Below are 25,191 nucleotides of genomic sequence, written 5' to 3'. Positions count from 1 at the left end.
ACACAAGCAATCATCATCAGGTATAAATGAAATATAAACACAAATCTAGTATACTTAGAAATGTAATGTAATACAACAGAGAGTCGGATAACATAACAGTCATCACCCTACCTGGTTGATTGCGTTCTTCCTGAGAATGCTAAATTTGAGAGAGAGATAAAACACAGAATCAGAGCCATATAGACAGACACATAAGCAGAGACAGATATCACAGAGATACATATAGAGAGAGACATACATAGGCATCTATGTATGTCTCTCTCTATGTATCTCTGTGATATCTGTCTGCTTATATGAGAGAGATAAAACAAAGAACAAGATACATATAGACAGACATATAAGCAGAGACAGATATCACAGAGATACATAGAGAGAGACGTACATATGCACACATTGAAGGCTATACGGGGGATCTTTGCTTTTGTGTGCGAATGGCTCCAAGTGAGGCCAGGGTGTGGGGGAACGCTGTGTCCTTGGTCAGCACAGCGCAAAGCCACCCACCCCACCCCACGCACCGCCCACTCTGATTCTTAAGCAGCAACGCAAACGGGAGTTCACCCACAGCCTCACCCAACCCCTTTAGCTGTGAGGCACCGTGGCCTGTGTCGTGTAGGCGAGGTCTCCATCCGCTCTGGGCTCTCAGTTTGCCGGCCTCGGTGGTGGGGGGGGAGTTTGGCATCGCATCGCGCCACCGTTGAGAAGCAAGTCGGAGGCTGTGGGATCTCAAGCGTCGGGGTTGGTTCGTCGTCTGCGTTAAGGTGGTTCATTCTTGTTCAGATGTTCACGCGTGTCGGGGCGTTCACCAGCGTCCGTTTGTTCAACCGCGTTCAGGTTTCTCGCCCGTGTCAATTGTTCATCCGTGCGAGGTGTTCATTTGTGTTTAGGTTGTTAATGCATGTTCAGGTGGTTCATCCACGCCCAGCTGTTTGTCCGCATCCAGGTTCATGCGCGCCCAGGTGTGTTGAGCAGAACGGGTCACACTTACTTGACACACAGGGAAACTAATTATCTCTGTGTGTCAGTGTGAGTGTATTTGTTCGAGTGTGTGCGGCTATATCAGGTGAGTGACAGGGTTTGCTACGTACGGTGCGAAAGAAGTTCGACATAAATTAGTATATAGACTCACACAGAGACCGACAGACTCACACAGAGACCCCACAGACTCACATAGAGACCGACACACTCACACAGAGACCCCACAGACTCACACAGAGACCGACAGACTCACACAGAGACCCACGGACTCACACAGAGACCCACATACTCACACAGAGACCGGACTCACACAGAGACCCACATACTCACACAGAGACCCACAGAGACCTCAGAGACCCACAGACTCACACAGAGCCGACAGATTCAGACAGACCCACAGACTCACACAGAGACCCACAGACCCACACAGAGACCCACAGACTCACACAGAGACCCCACAGAGACCCACAGACTCACACAGCGACCCCACAGACTCACACAGAGACCCACAGACTTACACAGAGACACCTTCGATTATAAGCACGATTAGCGACGTACGGTGCATAAGAAGTTCAAATTACATGCATGAAATTTGAGTGTATCAAGAGTGCCTAGCGGGCACGCAGTGGACTGTGAACTGCACTACGAATCCGGCGACCCGAGTTCAATTCCCACTCAAGGTCACCGACTCCAGTGACGATTATCTGCACCGGTCTTGGGCCTCCCTCTAGGTCCACTCTGCCACAAAATGAGACCCGGGTGCGGTGGTGTGTAGTAAAGACCGCCAGTGGGGAGACAAAGGCGGCCGAGCGTGTTGCTGGCCACCCACCACTTCGTGTGTCACAGTGCCGGCCTTCACAGGTTCTCGCAAACAGCACTTGCCCCATATCCTTTGGTTCTTTCGGTAAAGTAACGTAGATATAAGAAATATAAAAATAAAAAGAAAGCGAATACAACGAAACCCACAACCTCCTGTATACCAGGCGAGGTATTTAACATATCCTAGCCACTGTGGTTTCACGGTGTATAAGTCAGAGAGCTGAGATCCTGGGTTCAAAGTAGGGTGGTTAAAATCGATAACTCCCTCCCTCCACCTCTATCTCCCGAGCAATGGGAATGGGTTCATCCGAGTTGAGTCTGTGATCAGCTGATCATCTGGTGGTGGTGGTGGGGTAAAGTGTGGATATGCCCACCTCCTCCAACGTCATTAAGTTGTTAAGCCAGCCGGCTAGGATTGGGCAACACTTAGCAAACGATTCACCCAGGCATCTGGAGTTGACAGACTGATGATGTAAGTAGCAAAACGTGCTCATTGGCGGTGCAGTGGAAGAATGACAAACTATGGGTCTATGTGAGTCTACGGGTCTCTGTGTGGTGAGTCTGTGGGTATCTGTGTGGTGAGTCTACTGGTCTCTGTGTGATGAATCTATGGGTCTCTGTGTTCTGAGTCTATGGCTCTCTGTGTGGTGAGCCTATGGGTCTTTGTGCAAGTCTACGGGTCTCTGTGTGAGTCTATAGGTCTTTGTGCGAGTCTACGGGTCTTTGTGCGAGTGTATGGATCCCTGTGTGATGAGTCTATGGGTCCCTGTGTGATGAGTCTATGGGTCTCTGTGGTGAGCCTACGGGTCTCTGTGTGGTGAGTCTGTGGGTCTCTGTATGATGAGTCTATGATGGGATCCCTTTCACCGCCGCATCTCGGAACCCACGCGGGCGGCTCGGCATTAACTTTATTTACAGAGAGGCGCAGTTAAAGCTGCGCCTTTGTTTTTCATGAAGACGTCTTTATTCACTGCAGAGAACCATAGTGACACGACGGCCACTCCACTCTCCAATAGTTGACGCAAAAACTCCGCCAAAGAAACATGGCAGTGGGAGCCTATGTGCCGATAGTTATTGAATGTTAGTTTTGCTTCCAGTTTCGTACGTGGTACAAATGTACCACATAGGTCATCAGAACGAATTAACGTCATCGGAACTTACCATGTACATCATCGGAACAGAACCAGAATAAAACCTGATGATGTACACATATGCCACACCACTCTCCAATAGTTGGCGCCAATACTGTGCCACAGAAGCATGGCATTGTGGGAGCCGAGGTACCGATAGTTCTTTAATTTTAGCTTTGTTTCCCGTTCCGTATGTGGTACATCGCAACAAATGAGCGTCATCAGAATGTACCATGTGCATCATCGGAATGGAACAAGAAGAAAAACTGAAGACGTACGCATAGGTATACGTAATCAGAACAGGAACATTTTAATTTTGCTAAAAAACGGTTTGGACTGCCAGGCAACAAACGTTTCTCTCACGTGACCGAGTAGGTGGGAATGTGCTGCCCTCTGCTGTGAGCTTTAAGAAACGATATTACCCACACTACAAAGACAAAGATCCCCCGTGTAGCCTTAACAGACTGTTTGGCCAAGTGCTGTTAGCGAGTAGCAGCGCCTATGGAGGGGGTTGGTGACCAGTACCACGCACGGCCGCTTTTGTTTCCCCAGTTGCGATGTTTTTACGCACTGCTCCATTTAATTATTTGAAGCGGGCACCAGGACTGGTTCAGATGACCGTCATTGGTTTTGACCGTGAGCGGAAATTGAACCTGGGTTCGTAGCTCCACGCATTAACCGCTGCACTACCGCGCCCCCACACACTCACCTTCACACAAACACACAAGGGTGCATCCATTGGCAGTGTGTAGCTTGGGAGATCGCTGATGAACTCCAATGTATACAAAACTCTGACTCAAACCCAGGTCTCCTGTAATTAACAACGAAGTACTCGGGGTCAATAACGGGGCAGACGACTCAACCAACGGCTTTTCTTCCTCCTCACCTGCTCCCATCTCTCCCAGCGTCCTACTTGCTGAGCTGCTGGTATGGAGAGGCCCAAACTGTTGCCGGTGCATGGAGTCGCCATGCTGGACTTCATAGCGAGGGAGTGGAGCCTGGTGGAGTCGTTTAAAGCCAGGCCGGGAGACCTCCTGATAGCAACTTACCCCAAGGCGGGTGAGTATTAACAGAAGCAGCAGCACCACCATCAGCACCACCATCAGCATCACTACCACCTTCATTATCATCGTCATCATCACCACCACCGCTGCCACCACATTCACCACCTTCAAAAGCATCGTGACAATCGCGATGACAATCATAATCATCTTCATCATCATCACCAACAATCAGAATTAGCGTGATCATCATTATTATAATCACCACCACCACTACCTTAATACGGTAGCCATTATAATCGCCGCTACCTTTATCACCACGACCACCTTCATCACGATCACTGCTACCACCATTTTCTTAACCACCATCATCACCACTACGATATTTATAAACATCCTAACGACCACCATCATCACCGCCACCTTCATCACCACTTCCACCATCTACAACAACACCAACCGCCAAGAAGTGGTGGTGACGTCACCACGGCGCTTGTGCCAGGCTGATGATGGTGAAGTGTCGCATGCCCGCTGGCAGGTCACAGGACAGACCGAGCAGGTGCCATGGGTTGACTGAATGATATGACTTGCCGTTGCACCACGTGTGCCCCCTGCTGTATCAACGTGCTATATTTTATCAACCCTGCGCTCCGCTCGTTGTTGTGAGCGTTGCTCCTCTGCCCTCCGTTGTTGCTGGAGGGCGACTGCCTCCAACTACCCAGTAGCATCCTTCACGAGCCTCCTCCACAGAGGCCGATCTTGACACCGCTGGTACCAGTCATCGGCAAGTCCACTCAGCTCCACATCCTCCTGTACCACGTCACTCCATATCTTGTCTAGCCCGTGCCGCGCCCCTTTAGCCCCCTCGATCCGGCCGAGCAAAAGTTGTTTAGGCAATACGGAGCTATTCATTGAACACCACGACAACCACATTCATCATCATAACCACCATCATGACAACCACCACCTTCATCACCGCCACTGCTACCACCATAATCACCATCATCACCACTATCACGACATTCATAATTATCATAACCACCACCATCATCACCACCATCTTCATCACCTTCATCACAAACACTGCTACCATCATGATCAACACCACAACTACCACATTCATAATCATCACCACCTCCATCTTGACCCCCCCTCCGCCCACTTCCTACCTCTCTTAGGTACGACGTGGATCCAGGAGATTGTGGATCTGATTCAGAGTGGAGTAGACGTGGAACACTGCAAACGTGGCCCCGTGTACGAAAGGATCGTCTTCATGGAGTGGACGGGCGAAAATTACATGACGTCTCGCAAAGGTGACAGCATCAGCGAACTAAACTCAACTTTTTATCTTTTACTTTTACCAGGTGTAAGTCCCCCATTGAGCTACAAAGCTCTTTTCAGATATGACCTGGCCCACAGAGACCCATACTCATGGACCAACACTCAGAGGAGACCCATACTCAAGCACATAGACCCATACTCATAAACACCCACAGAGACCCGTACTCAGAGAGACCCATACCCACATAGACCCATACTCATAAACACCCACAGAGACCCTGTACTCAGAGAGACCCATACCCACATAGACCCATACTTATAAACACCCACAGAGACCCGTACTCAGAGAGACCCATACCCACATAGACCCATACTCATAAACACCCACAGAGACCCTGTACTCAGAGAGACCCATACTCATAGAGACCCACAGAGACCCATACCCATAGAGACCCACAGAGACCAATACTCATAAACACCCACAGAGACCCTGTACTCAGAGAGACCCATACTCATAGAGACCCACAGAGACCCATACTCATAGAGACCCGGACTAAAATGAAACAATTTTTCATTTTATTTTACCAGGTAAGGCTCCACTGAGCGATGCAGCTCTTTTTGAAAAGTGACCTGGTCATCACGAATCATATCTCAACGAAGTGGCGTCAAAATAAATGTCTACTACATCATCACCACGTGGAATATGATTGCAGCCAAAAGAAAGTCGAATTGCTGATTCATAATAATGGTGCTTTTTGGCTAGATCAAGTCAATGTGTCGTTATTGATAACACTGGTCAACAAAAAACTTTTATTTCTGGCCTGGACTTTTGCAGCTGGAATAAGGTATTCCAACGGTTTTAAGGTAATTTTGGGGTGCTGATTCCCAATCTGGCATCAGTTTTTGTCTATCACATCAGGTTTTTGAGATATAAAATATTGCATTTTCAATAAAAACTGCAGAAGAAAAATATTAAATATATGTGGGTATCTACATAAAATGATATTCTAAACACACTATCCTAAAAATACAGCACCATATTTTAACACTAAAGCAGTCACTGACTCGCAACAACTTGCAATCATAAGTGACAGAGTTATTTTCGGGTAAAATCAATTAAAATAGTGTATGCCGATAGCATAAAAATGAGATGTGATAGAGCAAATCTGAGATCAGATTTGGAATCAGCACCCTGAAATTAGTCTAGAACAGCTGCAAAAGTCCAGGCCAAAATTTATTTTTTTTGTTTTCCAGTGTAATCCGCCACTTTGTTGAGCTATGATGACCATGTCTTAGAACTGGTAAAGTAAAAAAAAAGTTTAGTTTAAATATTCTGATTGTGATGTTTCTGGTCGCGTGGCTCCAGGAGTGGAGGTGCTGAATGATTTGCCGTCTCCTCGCACGATCAAGACTCACCTGCCCTACCAGCTGGTGCCTCCCTCATTTTGGGAAAACGATTGCAAGGTGGACCACCACCACCACCATCACCACCACCACCACCACCACCATCACCACCACCACCATCACCATCACCACCATCACCACCACCACCACCACCACCATCACCACCACCATCACCACCATCACCACCACCATCACCACCACCACCACCATCACCACCACCACCCCCATCACCACCATCACCATCACCACCACCATCACCATCACCACCACCATCACCACCATCACCACCACCATCACCATCACCACCATCACCACCACCACCACCACCATCACCACCATCACCACCACCGCCACCACGCTTAGTCTCTTGCTTGATTTTCCAGGCTGCCCTTCATTGGCGGCACTATCATATATTTTTTTAGCCAGGCCACTTCCGTGTATATTGTGTGGGTTCGAGTCTATCGAGATAAATCGAAACCATTCGTCTGAGGCGATTCAATAGGGTTGGTCTCTCTTTAATTTCCAGACAAGCTACCATGGTAGTACACTCACAATGTGTTGCAGGATAATCCCTTTAACCCAACGGTCACACCTAAGCCAATGCGTCCCCGAACTCATATATCCGTATGGCACTTCAAGTCTTAGATGGCGTTTACCACCCGCTTTGGGCTGCATTCACAGATGTAATGCGAGCGTATTTGGGGTTTCACCGCCCCAGCCCCTAAGCCAATCAGACGCCACGAAGCATCGGGGGCAGGGTCTAAGTGCAGAGCCCGGGGGCGTTAAGGGAGGGGTTTTATCTGGAAGGTTCTTAGGGGTGTGGCGAAGGGCGGAGTCTGGGTGACGTGGAAAGGGGATATAAGGGGGAGCCGGAAGGGGCTCGGAGGAGTTAGTGGGAGCTGGAAGTTGGGCCACGTCGGGAGTCTCCGTGAGCCATCGGCCACGTGGCGACGCGGAGACGGCTCCCAGCGCTCACATAATCCAGCCTGATTAAACCCAGGATGGATCGTAGGTAGGCTAGCCTGAATTTTTCTAACCGGCTCAGATGTTCCATTAGAGGGGTCCACATTTTACAACTGTAGGACTTGAGAAACACGCGTCACGCGCTGAGTTGAGATGCGTGCACGTGGCGGACAGTGAGGGCAAACGGGGACACAGGGCGCTGAGCGACTTACTGTTGTTGTTGTACCAATTAAGGTGGCATGGTAGTTAAGGGGGGCCGCAGGTAGCCAGGGGTAATTGAGGACGCAGGCCGGTGATTGGACGAGAGGTATGGGTGTCTAAAATTGGCGCCGCTGTGTCTACAACAACAACGCCACGTGGCACTGGGGGCTGGGGGCGAGTAGCGAAGCGGGGGATGATCCAATTAATTAAGGGCAATTGGTTCAGGGATAAATGCAGAGAACCTGGAGAAAAACGGGAGTTGGTGCCTGGGACGAGTGACGAACAGAGGGAGAGACGGAGCAGCAGATAGAGTGGCTATAGTATAAGGTAGCAGTGGACAAAGAGAGTATAGTTTAGAGTAGCAGTGGACATAGAGAGTATTAGATAGAGTAGCAGTGGACGGAGCGAGTACAGCTTAGGATAGCAGAGGAATCACAGAACTTGGTGGAGAGAGCTACGACGGAGTGGGACGACAGAGTTAACAAAGAGCGACCGAGCTGGAGAGAAAGAGAGAGCAGAGAGGAGGGTCGCTGGAGGAGCAGAATGAGAGCGAGCGAAGCCAGCGGAGCGAGCGAACGGAGGGACATTGAGTGATGTTGATGGGGAGTTGTGGGTTGAAGAGTACGGAGAGACATTGAGTGATGCCGACGAAGGAGATGTGAAACTATATGAGTTAATAAAGAACCTAGAAAGACCTACACAAGCGTAGAGAAAGGAGGTTATGACTGTGGCTGAGAAGATCCGAAGCTTCGTGGAGGGACAGAACAGGTAGCTTCCATTCAGCGTTACGCAGCCGATGCATATATAATGCCGCCCGACTGATTTGGAGGGAGACCTCTAGTGTCAACCTGAGCTGGCTTTAAATATGGGAAACTCTCCTCTCTCACCACAACTGCTCCATCACCAATGGAGAGCTGAGGGTGTGGAGTGTTTCATGGCACAAAATACCCAGGCAGGTGCTTAGTTTTGGTGGGGCTGATGGTAAGACCCCATCTCTTAGTGGCACATTCCAGGCTCAGCAGGAGCACCTCCAACTCCTCATCTGAATGAACAGCAATCACCAAATCATTAGTATACGTAACCTAGTTCACCAATAGTAAGCCATCCCTCGACCACACCAGGCATCGATCAGCCTCCCATTGTATCTGTACCAGATGGAAATTGCTCGGGTATAGCCATGTAAAGTTTCTGGAACTACGTGGTTAAAGATGATGTTAAATAATGTAGGAGCCAGAGGACATCCCTCTCGCACCCCAAGGTGAACAGGGAATGCAGTTTTAGTTTAGTGCCTCCCTGTGCCACTCTCCCCAACCCCTACATCTGCTGTCTCCTCCCCAGGTGATCTACATCGCACGTAATGCCAAGGACAACGCTGTATCCTCCTTCCACTTTGAACGAATGAACAAGTTGCAGCCGGAGCCCGGCACCTGGGAGGAATACCTGCATCGTTTCATAACTGGCAATGGTGAAGGCACCTGGGTTATTGCAACCACAGTCCCTGCTGGTCCCCCACTACTATACCGGTAGTGAGGAACCGAATTCATTTCACGTGGCCTGCAACTTAGTTTCGACATGACCACGCACACACATATAGGTACAAAGACAAAAATGATCTGTTTAGCCTTAACAAACCGTTGGGGCAAGTGCTGTTAGCCAGCAACACCTATTAAGTCCGGCACGGCACACGAATGGGTGGGTGACCAGCACCACGCCCGACCGCTGTTGTTTCCTGAGTAGCGATGTTTCAACGCCGCACCAGGTACTAATTTTAGGAGATGCCCAGACTGGTTCAAATAATCGTCACTGGTGTTGGCCGTGTGCGGCAATAGAAAAATTGCAATCATAATGAATTCGCTTATAAGTTGAAAAATAAGTGAATAATCACTGAGTCTACAAGAGAGCTGTTTCCACTGCCGAAACAGAAAACATAATGTAACAAAGCCCAGTAGAGGTGTAAACGCTCATAAATGGGCGTTGCTGATTGGCTGCGGGCATGGCTCAGCCCCACTTACGAGCCCTTTGATTGGCCGAAAATGGTACTTGCTTGCATAACATAAACACATATACTATTCATAATACAGGTTTTTTGGGTTTGATCGTGTAAATATATAAATGTGTCCTTAAAACCCGCCACCGCCAGACACAGCCAACAAGTAAGGGTCGTCACGTAAACAGAACGTGCCAATTCGTCACTAGTACATTATGGAGGATGTCACACTGTTAACCGAGGGACTACTGGACAAGTCAAATACTTTAGAGTCCTGACCAGCCATCTGACCTAGAGGGATGCAATTTATTGCCCCCTGACGTGACTTTTAATGTGTCAACACGGTCGCTCCACGTCCCCTTTCCCACAGTGTGCTTCGGCTCGTGGCATGATCACGTGACCGGGTGGTGAAACGTGAGGGAGCGGCATCGGATGCTCTACCTCTTCTTCGAGGACATGAAGGAAGTAAGGTCGCAGAGCAGTCTAGGACATAAGTAGCACGGCTCTCAGACTTTAAAACGACTTTTAAAAATATGGACCAAAAATAGAGGTTTGTCTTTTTTTTGGGTTAGATCGCTTAGATATAAATGTGTCGGTAAACCCGCCACCGCCCGACACAACCAATTAGTAGTTACTAGTTCAGCACGCCGTTTTGTTGGAGAATAAACCCACGACATTTACAATATTGATGTTTGGTGGACATGGCCTGAGTCAGAACCAAGGCAAAGTGGTCATCTTAGCCAATGCCACCACATTTCACTGTTTTTCTTATTATGATCCAACAAAAACATTCAGAGGTCTGTGTGGAGGGAATTGTAGTGTGGGCTGAAATCAGTCGACATCACAAGCATAAGTTGATGAATGCATACATTAAGTATGTATTGTGAGTATGAATTTATTACGTACCGTGGCGAGCGGTAGTGCAGCGGTTAGCGCACTACGCTATGAACCCTAGCCGACCGAGTTGGATTCCCACTCACGGCCAACACCAGTGACAATTATTTGAATCAGTCCTGGGCCTCCCCTAGGTCGACTCAGCCTCAAAATTTGTACCTGGTGCGGTGTGTAGTAAACCTCGCCACTCAGGGAGACAATGGCGGACGAGCGTGGTGGCCTCCCACCCCCTCGTGAGCTGTGCCAGCCTTCATAGGTGTCACTCGCGAACAGCAACTTACCCCAACAGTTTGTTAACGCTATACAGGGGATCTTTCTCTTAGTTTTTTTGTGTTGTGATGGGGCAGCAGTCGACAGGGCCGCTCAATTATGATCAGAGTAGTATTCGGCAGCCCCCCATTAGTTTTTTTTGGACCTCTTCCCAAATGGGTCCAATGCGAACCGCCACAGACAATTTGGGGCTGGCTGTGTGTCTTTATAAAAAGCCTAGGGACCCAAGTTGTTTAGTCCCTTAGCCTCGTCACTGATTGTGAGCGTAAAGCTCCTGCCACCTCCTCTTTCCCCCTTGTGTGTGCTGAGGACCCCATGCGTGAGGTGTCCCGCATCGCCGACTTCCTGGAGCAGCCACTGTCCGAGCAGCAGCTGCGTGAGGTGGTGAAGCTCAGCACCTTCACCATGATGCGCGACAACCCCATGACGAACTACAGCACCTTGCCCACCGAGTTCTTGGACCACTCCGTGTCGCCCTTCATGCGCAAGGGTAAAGATCACAAGGTTTTTGGAGGCTCAGTTGGGGCGCATGGTGATAATAATGAAGGTGGTGGTAGGATGGGGATTATCTTCATACCAGCAGTGTCAAGATCTTCCTCAGTGGAGCAGGAGGCTCGTGAATGCCGCTCTTGGGTAGTTGGAGGCAGTTGGAGGCAGTTGCCTCAGGCAGTTGCCTCCAACTACCCAACGGAGGGCAGAGGAGCGACGCTCACAACAATGAGCCGAGCACCGGGCGGCTAAAACACAGCAAGTTTGCACAGTAGAGGGCATAGGTGGTAGATTTTCCAGTCATCTCAATCGGTCCACCTATGGTCTGTCGCATGACCTCCTGCCAGTTGGGCATAAGACACTTCACGTGGCATTAAAAGTACACGTAGCCTGGCACAATCGCCGTGGTGATGTCACCATCACTTCGTGGTGAGTGGCGGTTGTTGATGGTGACGAATTACAGCACCCTGCCCCGGCTACCCGAGTTCGATTCAGGCTCACAGCCAACATTGGTGATGATAATCTGAACTGGCCCTGGGCCTCCCAAAAGTCGACAAAGGCTGTCGAGCGTGGTGATGACCTCCCATGCCCTCGTGTGTCTTCATAGGTGCTCACTAACAGCCCTTACCCCAACATCTTCTTGGTTCTTTCGGTAAAGTCACGTAGAAGGGAGATAATAAAATAATAAAAATATAACTAATAAAATAATACAATTCTCACGACGTTTCGGCCATAACGCAAGCAGCCGTCCTCAGGTGAAGAACAGGTCTGTCGGAAAAACAGCGTCTGAATGAACGCTACCAAGCTTGGCAGCGTATATTTAAGCTGGGTTAGGGGAGGAAGAGCGCCTTGACAAAGGAATTTGCATATCAACAGAGGAATTTAGCATATTTATGGAAAATGCAGATATGGGATTAGTCACTACTTGTGGAATGTGTAGGAGGGGGTAGGGGGGGGTCTCAAAGTCATATTATGCCCGTGCATTATGTAGGATTAGCAGCAACAAAGGGAGGAGGTAGGGTTAGCAGTAATAAAGGGAAGGAATTTTAATAGTAAGGAGCTGTAGCAGCCAAACCACTGCTTGCGTTGTGGCCGAAACGTCGTGAGAATTATATTATTTTATTATGTTTTATTTTTATTATTGTATTATCTTCCTTCTATATGACTTTACCGAAAGAACCAAGAAGATGAATCCCTGCAGTCACGAAAGCTTTAAATCGAAACTTACCCCAACAGTTTGTTAAGCCTATACCGGGAATCTTTGTCTTTGTTTTGTTTTTGCAGGGGATGTGGGTGACTGGAGGAATCACTTCTCTGCGGCTCAGCTGGAGGTCTTTGAGCAGGACTACAAAGAGAAAATGGCCGCCACTGACCTGCGCCTGAGGGACAGCCTGCCCTGAAGGCCCGCATCTCTCCCTCTGATCCTGACTGTATCCATTATCTTATTTGGCTTTAAGTAATGATAATAATACTAATTTCACAATATATATAGCGTCATTCATGCTCATTGCATTCCAAAATGCTGTACAATAATTGTGTCCAGAATTGCATTTAGGGCTGAATCCTCCAGGTAATAATAATGTTGGGTTACCACTCTCTGAGTTACAAAAAATTCGAGACATATCATGGGGAAGAAGGCAATCTCACAATTCCAGAAGAGGTGAGAAATTCATGTCAATACCTTTCTTGAGCTGCGCAATATAAGTAATATGAAATTGACTTGAAAGTATAATTGATAATCGATTATGCGGCGCACGATTATCTGGTTTCCAATATTACCTGGTGGTCTCGGGCCAATACGGCGAAACCGGTAAAACTGCCCTAGTCCTGCGATGGTCAAACAAAATCTAATTGTTGTTGTTGAAACAAGAGCGTAGTACTACCCCATGCACAGTCTTTCAGATTGGAGTGGTAAGGTACGGTAAACACTGTACATTTTACAGTTGGATATTTTGGGTTACACTTGAATTTTTTAAATTTTATTTTATGATTTAATCTGAGATTAGTTTTACCTGGCTTTTTTTTATCCACTTTTGGTTCATCTGGGTATTATCTGGACTTGATTCATTTGTATCTGGCATGGTTGTATCTGCTATGTTATGGACTTATACACACAGAGATTGAAATAAATGTAACTTCACTCAAGTCACTCGTGCCAGGTTCATAATTGGACAATAATCACGGTGGTTGCCACGATACAACAATAGCACGAGTTCACTATCTGGTGGTAAAGCATAAAAGTGGTTTGAGTGAAACGTCATTGCATGATGATGTCAAATTCAATCACGAAATATGAAGACATCGGATCAGGGGCTTTATTGGTCATGATCTGATCAGCAGATTGGCACGTAAAAATAATGTATATTTGTGAACGTGATAATCGCTGTCAAGTAGTGTAGGAATAATGTGGACATTTTTTAGCATTCCACTCCTACTGCGAGGCTATGGAAACCTATGTTCTAAGTGTACATGTTTAGCTTGTGAAATTAGTTATACAGCTTCTTGGTTCTTTCGGTAAAGTCACGTAGAAGGGAAGTAATAAAATAATAAAAATAAAACATAATAAAACAATTCTCACGACGTTTCGGCCACAATGCAAGCAGCCGTCCTCAGGTGAAACCAGGTCTGCCGAGGCGACAGCGTCTGAATTAAACAGCACACGTGCTTGGAGCATATATGTAATGCGAGCAAGGAATGAGGGGGCGGAGTCTGGGTCTCGTGAGGAGAAGGAGGAATCTGGGTCACGTGAGGGAGAGGATTTAGGGGGAGAACCGGAAGGGATCAGGGAGTTGAGAAGGAGTGGAAACAGGAGGAGGCCACGCTGGGCAGTGGCGAGAGAGTGGCGCGATTGCCACGTGGTGGAAGGTCACGGCACCGTCGGCCAGCGGTGTACGTGGGGCACAGCAGAGCTAGTGGAGTGTGGGAAGCTAGCCAGGCGTGAAGAGCTGGCAGAGTGTGCGGGGCACACAGAGCAGCAGTGTGGCTGCAGAGCGGAGCAGCGGTGTGGCTGCAGACGGAGCAGCAGTGTAGCTGCGAAACGGAGCAGCAGTGTGGCTGCAGGGTGTACGGTGGAGGAGGCGCGGGTCTGAGCGAGGACGCCGTAGGGGCGAGAGAGAGACAAGAACCCGAATAAAGGTCAACTGAGATTTACACTGTGAAATGGTTCTTTTATTACATTGGTGTCGGAAGTGAAACGGCATGTCAAAACAGCTCAGAAGAAAGAACGTCCCTGCACCATCTTCTGCACCATCTTCTGAAAACGATCTTCCTCCGGCGGTGGCGCTACCGACGATGGAGGGAGGAGGCGACGCAGGGACGAGCGACGCGCCGGGGGTGCAGGACGTTGCCAGCTCAACAGGTCCGTCCGCGTTGGTGGACGCCGATGGAGGATGGCGACACGTGGCTGCCCAACTTGAGTCGCTGAAGGCTGTTTTAACGCAGCTATGCACCCTTGTGACGCCCACGACGAGTTCGGGGAGGCCAAGCGGGGACCATCCGACTGGGGCCTTGCCGACGCTGTCAGCCCTCTCCAACACGCGGCACGAAACCGCCATCTTGGGCGTGGCTGAGGAGGAATGGCGGGAAGCCGCCATCTTTCTGCCTCCACCGCGGGGAGCCGCCATTTTGAACACGTTGCGGAGTGACGCCATCTTGTCACTGCCGCACAAATCACCATCGACGGAAGACGGCGGAGCAAGGACCCGCAGCCATCATCTAACAACTGTGAAAGAGTTCTCCATCAGCGGAGATTGGAGCGCATTCGGCTGCCGTTTTCGAGCGGCTGTACGATCCGCGAAATGGATGGACGCGGAAGCCTTGGAGGTCCTGCCAACACTTTTTGACGACGAGTCCGTCAGGTTCTTCCGCTCCATCAAGGCCGAAAAGAAGAGGACGCTACAGGGGGTGTTTGAAGAAATGGCGGAGGCGTATGAGCCCCCGGACGATGCTCATCATAGGTTCGTGCAGCGGCAATGGGCACCTGAAGAATCGCCGGTGGCATTCCGGGGCGCTGTGATGGAGCTAGCTATGGCCGTATATCCGGAGACGGAGCCCGATTTGTTGGAAAGATGTTGGAGTTATCCAGGGACTTGGGCATCCCCATGCCGGTGTGCGGGCACAATAAGTTAACGTCCCGTGCAGCGGCTAAGTGCCTGGATGCCCAATTTAACCTGCGACGGTGGAAACAGGTGTCAGCTTGGACAGGGGGCCCCTCGGTCGAAGGCGGTGCGACGGGATGGGACCCGAAGAAGGCTGTCTACGTTCGAGACGACAGGAGTCCTGAGGAGTTGACGGCGGCATCCACCCAGTGGCCTGCTCGAGGGGGAGCGGGGTTGCGCTCCGGCCCGCCGGCACGGGAGCGCCAAGACAGAGGGGGTGCTGCACGGCGAACCGACTTGGCGTGTTTCCGCTGCGGCCGTAAAGGCCACTTCGCCAGAGATTGTTGGGCTCGCATTCCGCGGCCGCCCCAGCAGGAGGCCTCGACCACGGACGCGACGCGGCAGGACCATCCAGGACAGGCAAGTCGGTACGCATCAGACATCCGGCAAGGCCTGTCATCTCATGCATCACCATCGCCGCGCAGTCCGTGTGCCATTAATAATGGGGGGGCGGTGGTTGACCCGTGTCGCTCGCTGTCGCAGTGGCGGAAATTGGCATGGAGGGTGGTGGCGGCCGCTACTGGGTCGTCCATTGTGCCTGCTTCGATCCAAGGGGTCGATGTGCGCATTTTGGTGGACTCAGGTGCGTCCGCGACTATTATCTCAGACGTCATTTTCCATCTCCTAGCCATTCCGCCGAGGAGGGTGCGACCGGTTTATGACTCTTGCATTGCGGCGAATGGGGGAAGAATGGGCATTGTGGACCAGGTGGACGCCAGCATATCAATTGGGGGGGGTGTCGGCTTCAGGGACCGTTTTGATTTCCAGGTCCCTCGCGGTGCCCTGTTTGTTGGGGACCGATTTCCTGGCAAAAATGCCCATTCAAAGAAGGGTGAATCATAATTGTATTGAATTACCGGGGAGTCGGAAAATGTCATTCTTGCTGTCGCCCTGGGGCCAGTCTGCTCCTGTCTGCCAGGTACAGGCGCTGTCCGAGGTATCTGTTGATATTCCACCTGGTTCGCAGATGCTTATTCCGTTGAGGTATCGGAAACCTGTGCCTGGCATTGAGGGAGCGGCGGGTGTGTTGTTATCGCCGTCCACGGCTATAACGGGTGGCTCGACGCTGGTCGGGGCACAGACGATTGTCCCGCCGGGTCAGCCTCCATTTTTACAAGTGTTGAATGGAAGCGCGGATAATGTTAGTGTACCGGCCGGAACAGTTTTGGCTCACGCTACGAAGGCTTTCACGGCCCATGATAACCGGCACTGCCGGGGCCTTGTAGGAGGGGTCTCGGCCTCCACGGCGCAGGATGATAGGTGGATTGCCGAGTTGTGCCAGGAAAATGCGTCTTTGACTGGGGACCAACGGTCTGCGCTTCGCGAGCTGTTGGTAAGGTATTCCGACGTTTTTAGTTCGGACGATTTCGACTTGGGACGCACCTCCTTGCTCTCCCACCATATTGATATGGGGGATGCCGCTCCGATTCGGATGAACCCGCATCGGTTGAGTCCGACGGAGCGGGATCATGTTCGCGGCGCAGTGGAGGATATGCTGGCTGCTGACATTATTTCCCCATCCAACAGTCCGTGGGGCGCGCCGGTGGTCCTTGTGAAGAAAAAGGATGGGATATTGCGATTTTGTGTAGATTTTCGCAAATTTAATAAAGTGTCGGTGGCAGACGCGTACCCCCTGCCGCGTATGGATGATTCCCTCGATGCCTTGTCTGGGGCGAAGTTTTTTTCTACGCTTGACCTCTCGTCGGGATTCTGGCAGCTTTCCCTGGACGAGTCCTCAAGGGAAAAGACGGCTTTCCGTACGCCGCAGGGCTTATTTCAGTTTAATTGTCTTCCAATGGGTTTGAACGCTGCCCCCGCCACTTTTCAGCGGCTGATGGAGCTTGTGTTAACGGGTCTGCAGTGGGATACATGTTTGATATATTTAGATGATGTTATCGTCTTCAGCCGCACGTTTGAGGAACATCTGCAGAGATTGGACGCGGTGTTTGCTAGGATGCGCTCCGCCAATTTGAAATTTACACCCAAGAAGTGTCACCTACTGCAACGATCCGTGTGTTATTTGGGCCACATAGTCAGTGCGGACGGGGTGGCCATGGACCCAGAGAAGACGGCGTGCGTTCGTAACTGGCCGACTCCGGCCACTGTGGGGGACGTACGTCGGTTCGTTGGGTTCGCTTCATATTATCGCAGGTTCGTTCCAAACTTTGCGACGATCGCTAGGCCGTTGCACCTCCTTACGGCGAAGGGCCGGAGGTTCAGCTGGGGGCCGACGGAGGAAGCGGCGTTTGAGGGCCTACGCGATCGTTTGGCGATGGCACCGATGTTGGACTATCCGGATTTTGATCGCCCTTTTATTCTGGATACTGACGCTAGTGACACCGGGATTGGGGCCGTTCTGTCACAGTCCAAGGGCGGCGTTGAACGCGTAGTGGCTTACGGTAGCCGTGTGCTGTTTCCGGCAGAGACCTGCTACTGCGTTACTCGCCGCGAACTATTGGCTATTGTGCATTTTCTCTGCCAATATCGGCCGTGTCTATACGGCCGTACGTTTATTGTTCGGACGGACCATGCGGCTTTGCAATATGCCCTGAGAGTTGACCAACCATCTGGCCAATTGGCACGATGGTTTGAAACCCTGCAGGAATTTTCGTTCGAAATTCAGTATCGGAAGGGGTTGCATCACACGAACGCGGACGCACTCTCCAGATTGCCGCAGGGATCCCCTTGCGCTTGCGCTTCGGGTACGAATAGGTGTACGCGGGTTCCGCAACCCCCTTGGCCTGTTGTGTCAGCTGTCGAGGTGCCCGAGGCTCCCGTATGCCCAGGACCGGATGATGGGGTTTTGAACCTGCCGCGCTCGGTATGGATTCGCGAGCAATTGCTTGATGAGTCGCTGGGGGCCTTGCGGGGTCGGGCTGCGAAAGGGACGGGGGGACCGCTGTCCGGTGGGACACTGGGAGCCGCTCTCCGGGATGGCTTGCTGATGTGGAGAGAAGGGTTGCACGATCGCTGGCGTCTGGTGGTGCCGTCGTCATTACGGTACGAGTTGGTTCGGACTCTGTTACATCTCGGGGTGCAGAAAACCTTGTTGACATTGCAGCGGGACTACTTCTGGCATGTGCCTGGTGGAAGCCGCCTAAACACCCATATGTGCCGCCAGTGCAGTCCATACAGGTGTCTCGGATTAATGAGTTGGTGGCGTTGGATATTTTGGGGCCCTTCCCGCCATCCGCTAGGGGGAATACATTTTTGCTGGTCGGGGTGGAATATCTTTCCTGCTGGCCGATGGCTTGGCCCTTACCCGACCAGTCGGCAGCGTCTGTTCGGATATGTAATGGACAAAGGGGTGCTGGAAAGGTTGCTCACGGACCAAGGGCGGAATTTTTGTTCTAAATTGTTGGCCGAGGTGTGTGCTGCACTGGGAACCAAGAAGGTTCGGACGTCTCCCTACCACCGGCTAAATCGGACCCTGTTGGCCATGCTATGTCACACGGTTAGCGAAAAACAGGCTGATTGGGATTTGCATATCCCAGGGGTACTCTCCGCATACCAGATGACGCCTCATGCGTCGACGGGGTATTCACCTTTTTTTTTAATGTACGGCCGCGAGAATGTGCCGCCGGTGGATGTGCAGCTGGGTACGGGGACGAAGGGTCCTGTTTAGCCTCACCCCGAGTACATTCAGGATGCTGTTCGTCGCATGGCAGAGGCACGGGAGGGGGCCCGATTTGCTACGGCCAAGACCCAGGCCCGGAACGAACGTTGCGCTCGGCACTCGGATGGGAAATCCCCCTGGCGAGTGGGGGACATGGCCTGGCTGCACTGCCCGCAGGTGCGGGCGGGGACCTCCCCTAAGTTGCACAAACCATGGCAGGGACCGGTTGAGCTTATTGAGGTTCAAAACCTGCAGTCCACGCGTGTTCGGTTTGGATCGCGGCGCTGGTACGTCCATCCGACGCGCCTCTGACTTTGCCTGTTCAACCTGCAAGCGCGCCTGTTGTGCCTTCTACAGACGAACCGGCCATGACACAGGCGGATGCAGCCAATCCTGCTCCGGGTGGGCCTACCACGGCGACAGGGACACTTGACCCCGCTGCCCCTCCAACCCCACCACGGACGAAATTGCGGGAGACCCCGGTGACGGGTCTCTCTGGGGAACGGGACTTTGGTGTTGACGGGCCTCCAACAGCGGCAGGCAGTTCCGATCCCGCCGCTCTTAAAACCCTGTCGCGGTCACGGTTTGTGGGCGGGCCGCCTCCCGTTCGGGATGGGCCGGCGACCCACACGCGTTCCAAGTCCCTTTCCTTTCGTTAATTGTTGTTCTTGTTGTTGTCGTTCGTTAATTGTTGTTCTTGTTGTGTTGTTATGATCTCCGTTGTCTAGTGATGCCCGATGGTTGTAAATTGCTCGCATTATTTTGTTCTGTTGCAGCCGGGGACGGCTGGGTTTTTCATCAGGGGGGGGGGGGGGTCATGTAATGTGAGCAAGGAATGAGGGGGCGGAGTCTGGGTCACGTGAGGAGAAGACGGAGTCTGGGTCACGTGAGGGAGAGGATTTAGGGGGAGAACCAGAAGGGATCGGGGAGTTGAGAAGGAGTGGAAACAGGAGGAGGCCACGCTGGGCAGTGGCGAGAGAGTGGCGCGATTGCCACGTGGTGGAAGGCCACGGCACCGTCGGCCAGCGGTGTACGTGGGGCACAGCAGAACTAGTGGAGTGTGGGAAGCTAGCCGGGCGTGAAGAGCTAGCAGAGTGTGCGGGGCACACAGAGCAGCAGTGTGGCTGCAGAGCGAAGCAGCGGTGTGGCTGCAGACGGAGCAGCAGTGTAGCTGCGGAGCAGAACAGCAGTGTTGCTGCAGGGTGTACGGTGGAGGAGGCGCGGGTCTGAGCGAGGACGCCGTAGGGGCGAGAGAGAGACAAGAACCCGAATAAAGGACAACGGAGATCTACACTGTGAAAGAGTCCTTTTATTACATATATATAAGCTGGGTTGGAAGGGGGGAAAAGGGCGCCTTGACAAAAGAATATGCATATCAAGAGGAATTTAGCATATTTATGGGAAATGCAGGTATGTGATCAGTACTACTTATGCCTGTGCATTATGCAGGATTAGCAGCATCAAAGGGAAGGGATATAGGAAATGCAGGTATGTGATTAGTACTACTTTTGCCCGTGCATTATGCAGGATTAGCAGCATCAAAGGGAGGGGATATGGGAAATGCAGGTATGTGAATAGTACTACTTATGCCCGTGCATTTTGCAGGATTAGCAGCATCAAAGGGAGGGGATAGGGGTAGCATTAATAAAGGGAAGGAGTGTTAATAGTGCCAGACGGAGACAAGGATTCTTACATAGGGCTGCTTGCCATTCATTCACACTCTTACACACTCTTACACACTCTTATACACTTGTAATAAACCTTCTGGAGACGGCTCCTGGAATCAGTCCTTTATTTTCCACTTCCACAGTTTACACACACACTCCCCGATAAAAACATTTTTTAGTTTTATTATGGTTCTCTGTGAGTGGGTCTTTGTGGGCCTGGTCGCATCTGAAAAAGAGATACATAGCTCAATGGGGGCTTACACCTGGTAAAAGTAAAACATTGAATAGTTGAGTTTAGTTCACTGCTTTCATCACCTTTGCGACGTATCAGGAAATGTATGCCCGTCCACTCCATGAAGACGATCCTCTCGTACACAGGGCTGCGTTTGCAGAACTCCACGTCCACTCCACTCAGAATCAGATCCACGATCTCCTGGGTCCACGTGGTGCCTAAGAGCGTAAGGGGGGTGGGGACATGGGGTGAGCGAAGGGGGGGTAAAGATGAAGGTGGTGATGATTATGAATGTGGGAGTCGTGATGTTGATCATGATGGTAGCAGTGATGGTAATGAAGTTGGTGGTAATGAAGATGGTGGTCATAATGATTATGAATTTAGTAGTAGTGCTGTTAATGATGGTAGCAATGTTGGTGATGAAGGTGGCGGTGGTGATGATGATGGTGGCGGTTATGATTATTATGAATGTTGTAGAAGTGATGATAGTGGTGACGGTGGTAGCAGTGGTCGTTATTTAAGGTGGTGGTTGTGATGGTAGTAGTTATGATGATGAATGTGGTAGTCGTTGTGTTCAATGAATAGCTCACTATTGATCGACCATGTTAAGTACTGTATGTCGATGATTGCCGCTCACCAAGACGGTTGTAGATGCTGCTGTTCAAACTGGAGTGTGCCACTAAGAAGTAGGACCTTACCATCAGCCCTAACAAAAGTAAGCACCTGCCTGGGTATTTTGTGCCAGTAAAAACTACACCTCAACAGATCCCGTTTGGTGATGGAGCAGTTGTGGAGAGAGTGGAGATTTTTCCATACCTGGGTGGTGTGCTTATGGCCAGCTCCAGTTGACAGCAGGTCTCACTCCGAATCAGTCGAGCGGCATTATCTTTTCATTGGATGCTTAACGCTGCGTGGACGCTACCTGGTCTGTCACCCACATGAAGGTTTGGGTCTTCTAGGCCAAAGTCATGTGCATCCTTCTGTATGCTTGTGAAACGTGGACCCCCCTACTGGGACATCTTTGCTGGTTATACACATTAAGCATGGCCTGCCCGTATGCCTAAACAACTTTTGTCTGGTCGGATAAAGGTGGCTAAACAGGCATGGCACGGGCTAGAGACGAAATGGAATGATGTGATACAATAGGATGTGGATCTGAGTGGACTTGCCAATGATTGGTACCAGCGGTGTCAAGTTCAGCATCTGTGGAGGAAGCTCGTGAAGGACGCTACTGCGTAATTGGAGAAAGTCGTCCTCCAGCAACAATGGAGGGCAGAGGAGCGATGCTCACAACAACGAGCGGAGAGCCAGGCCGCTAAAACCAGCAAGTTGGCACAGTAGGGGGCACACGTGGATCAACGGCCAGTCATATCATGAATGTGGTGGTTGTGGTGTTGATGATGATGGTAGCAGTGTTTGTGATGAAAGTGATGAAGATGGTGGTGATGATGGTGGTGGTTATGATAAATATGAATGTCGTGATAGTGGTGATGATGGTGATTATAGTGGTAGCAGTAGCAGTGATGAAGGTGGTGGTTGTCATGATGGTGGTTATGATGATGAATGTGGTAGTCGTGGTGTTGATGATGATGGTAGCAGTGTTTGTGATGAAGGTGATGAAGATGGTGGGGATGATGGTGGTGGTTATGATTATTATGAATGTCGTGATAGTGGTGATGATGGTGATTATGGTGGTAGCAGTGGTGGTGATAAAGGTGGTGGTTGTCATGATGGTGGTTATGATGATGAATGTGGTAGTCGTGGTGTTGATGATGATGGTGGCAGTGTTTGTGATGAAGGTGATGAAGATGGTGGTGATGATGGTGGTGGTTATGATGGTGAGCGGGCCCGGGTAAAACTACGTGGCCGGGAGTCGGAGCCTTTCCCTGTACACCTTGGGGTGCGACAGGGATGTCCTCTGGCTCCCACATTATTTAACATCTATTTCGACTGCGTAGTTCGTGAAGCCTTCAATAGCTGTACCGGGGGAATTTCCATTTGGTACAGATATAATGGGAGGCTGATTGACGCCCGGGTGCGATCAAGGGATGGCTCCCTATTGGTCAACCACGTTATGTATGCCGATGATTTGGTAATAGCTGCTCATTCAGAAGAGGAGTTGGAGACGCTACTGCTGAGACTGGAACGTGCCACTAAGAGGTGGGGCCTTACCATCAGCCCCACCAAAACTAAGCACCTGCCTGAGTATTTTGTACCATCGGACACTCCACCCCCACAACTCCCAATCGGTGATGGGGCAGTTGTGGAGAGAGTGGAGAGTTTCCCATACCTGGGCAGTGTGCATATGACCGGCTCCAGTTTATCAGCAGAGATCTCACTCCGAATCAGTCGAGCGGCAATATATTTTCATCGGTTGCGTAACGCTGTGTGGAAGCTACCTGGTCTGTCGCTCCGCACGAAGCTTCAGGTCTTCTCGGCCACGGTCATTCCCTCCCTTCTCTACGCTTGCGAAACGTGGACCCCCCTAATGGAGCATGTTCGCCGGTTGGAAACATTTAGGCTGGCCTGCCTACGATCCATCCTGGGTTTAACCAGGCTGGATTGTGTGAGGAGCTCACAAATCCTTGAAAGATCTGGGCAAAGTCCTATCAGTGAGCTCCTCCGGCAGGCAAGGCTGCGTTGGCTGGGTCATGTAGCCCGCATGCTCAGCCACCGCATGCTTAAACAGCTTTTGTTCGGCCGGATCAAGGGGGCTAAATGGGCGCGGCACGGGCTAGAGAAGAGATGGAGTGATGTGGTACAGGAGGACGTGGAGCTGAGTGGACTTGCCGATGACTGGTACCAGCGGTGTCAAGATTGGCCTCAGTGGAGGAGGCTCGTGAAGGACGCTACTGGGCAGTTGGAGGCAGTCGCCCTCCAACAACAACGGAGGGCGGAGGAGCGACGTTCATAACAACGAGCGGAGCGCCGGGTGGCTAAAGCACAGCAAGTTGGTACAGTAGGGGGCACAGGTGGTGCATCAGCCAGTCATCTCGGTCATCTCGGTCAGTCGACCGGTGGCACCTGGGTCTGCCCCGTGACCTCCTGCCAGCGGGCGTTCGACACTTCACGTGGCCTCAAGGTACACTTGGCCTGGCACAAGCGTCGTGGTGACGTCACCACCACTTAGTGGCGAATGGCGGTTGTTGTTGTTGTTGGTTATGATAATTATGAATGTCGTGATAGTGGTGATGATGGTGATTATGGTGGTAGCAGTGGCGGTGATGAAGGTGGTGGTTGTCATGATGGTGGTTATGATGATGAATGTGGTTGTCGTGGTGTTCAATGAATAGCTCCGTATTGCCTAAACAACTTTTGTTCGGCCGGATAGAGAGGGATAAACGAGCGCTGCACGGGCTAGAGATGGAGTGACGTGGTACAGGAGGATGTGGAGCTGAGTGGACTTGCCGATGACTGGTACCAGCGGTGTCAAGATCGGCCTCTGTGGAGGAGGCTCGTGAAGGACGCTACTGGGCAGTGGTTACGTCACCTCCACTTCGTGGTGTTATTGAAGATGGTAGAAGTGGTGATGAAGGTGGTGGTGGTGGTGGTGTTGGTGATGGAGGTGGCGGTGATGATGTTGGTGGTTATCAAAATTATGCATGTCGAAGCAGTGGTGATGATGGTGATGATGGTGGCAGCAGTGGTCGTGATGAAGGTGGTGGTGGTGGTGGTGGTGAAGAAGGTGGTGGTGATGGTGGTGGTTAGGATGATTCTATTATAAATATCGTAATGGCGATTATGGTGATGAAGATAATGGTGGTAGCAGTGGTTGTAATGAAGCTTGTCATGGTGATGAAGATGGAGGTGGTGATGATGATTATGAATGTAGTATTTGTAATGATGGTGGCGGTGGTCGTGATGAAGGTGGTGGTGATGATGATGATGCAGGTGGTGGCGATTATAGTGAGTACCGTATTAAGACAGTGGTGGTGGTGATTATAATAATGATGATCGTGGTAATTTTGATCATGGTGATGAAGATGAGTATGATTGTCATCGCGATTGTGGTGATGATTATGAAGGTGGTGAATGTGGTGGCAGCAGTGGTGGTGATGACGACGATGATAATGAAGGTAGTAGTGATGCTGATTATGATGCTGCT

At 50.8% G+C, this 25,191-nt stretch overlaps 1 pseudogene; it reads left to right on the top strand.

The window, feature by feature from the left end:
* The first annotated feature begins 565 nt into the window (after nucleotides 1-565).
* LOC133360825 (sulfotransferase 1C1-like) lies at nucleotides 566-13,939 on the top strand (annotated as a pseudogene).
* The last annotated feature ends 11,252 nt before the right edge of the window (nucleotides 13,940-25,191 follow it).

This window comes from Lethenteron reissneri, chromosome 69 (assembly GCF_015708825.2).
Source record: "Lethenteron reissneri isolate LAM-NWPU_2019-01 chromosome 69, ASM1570882v1, whole genome shotgun sequence".
Classification (NCBI taxonomy): Eukaryota; Metazoa; Chordata; class Hyperoartia; order Petromyzontiformes; family Petromyzontidae; genus Lethenteron; species Lethenteron reissneri.
This window is presented reverse-complemented; position numbering and strand designations above follow the sequence as displayed.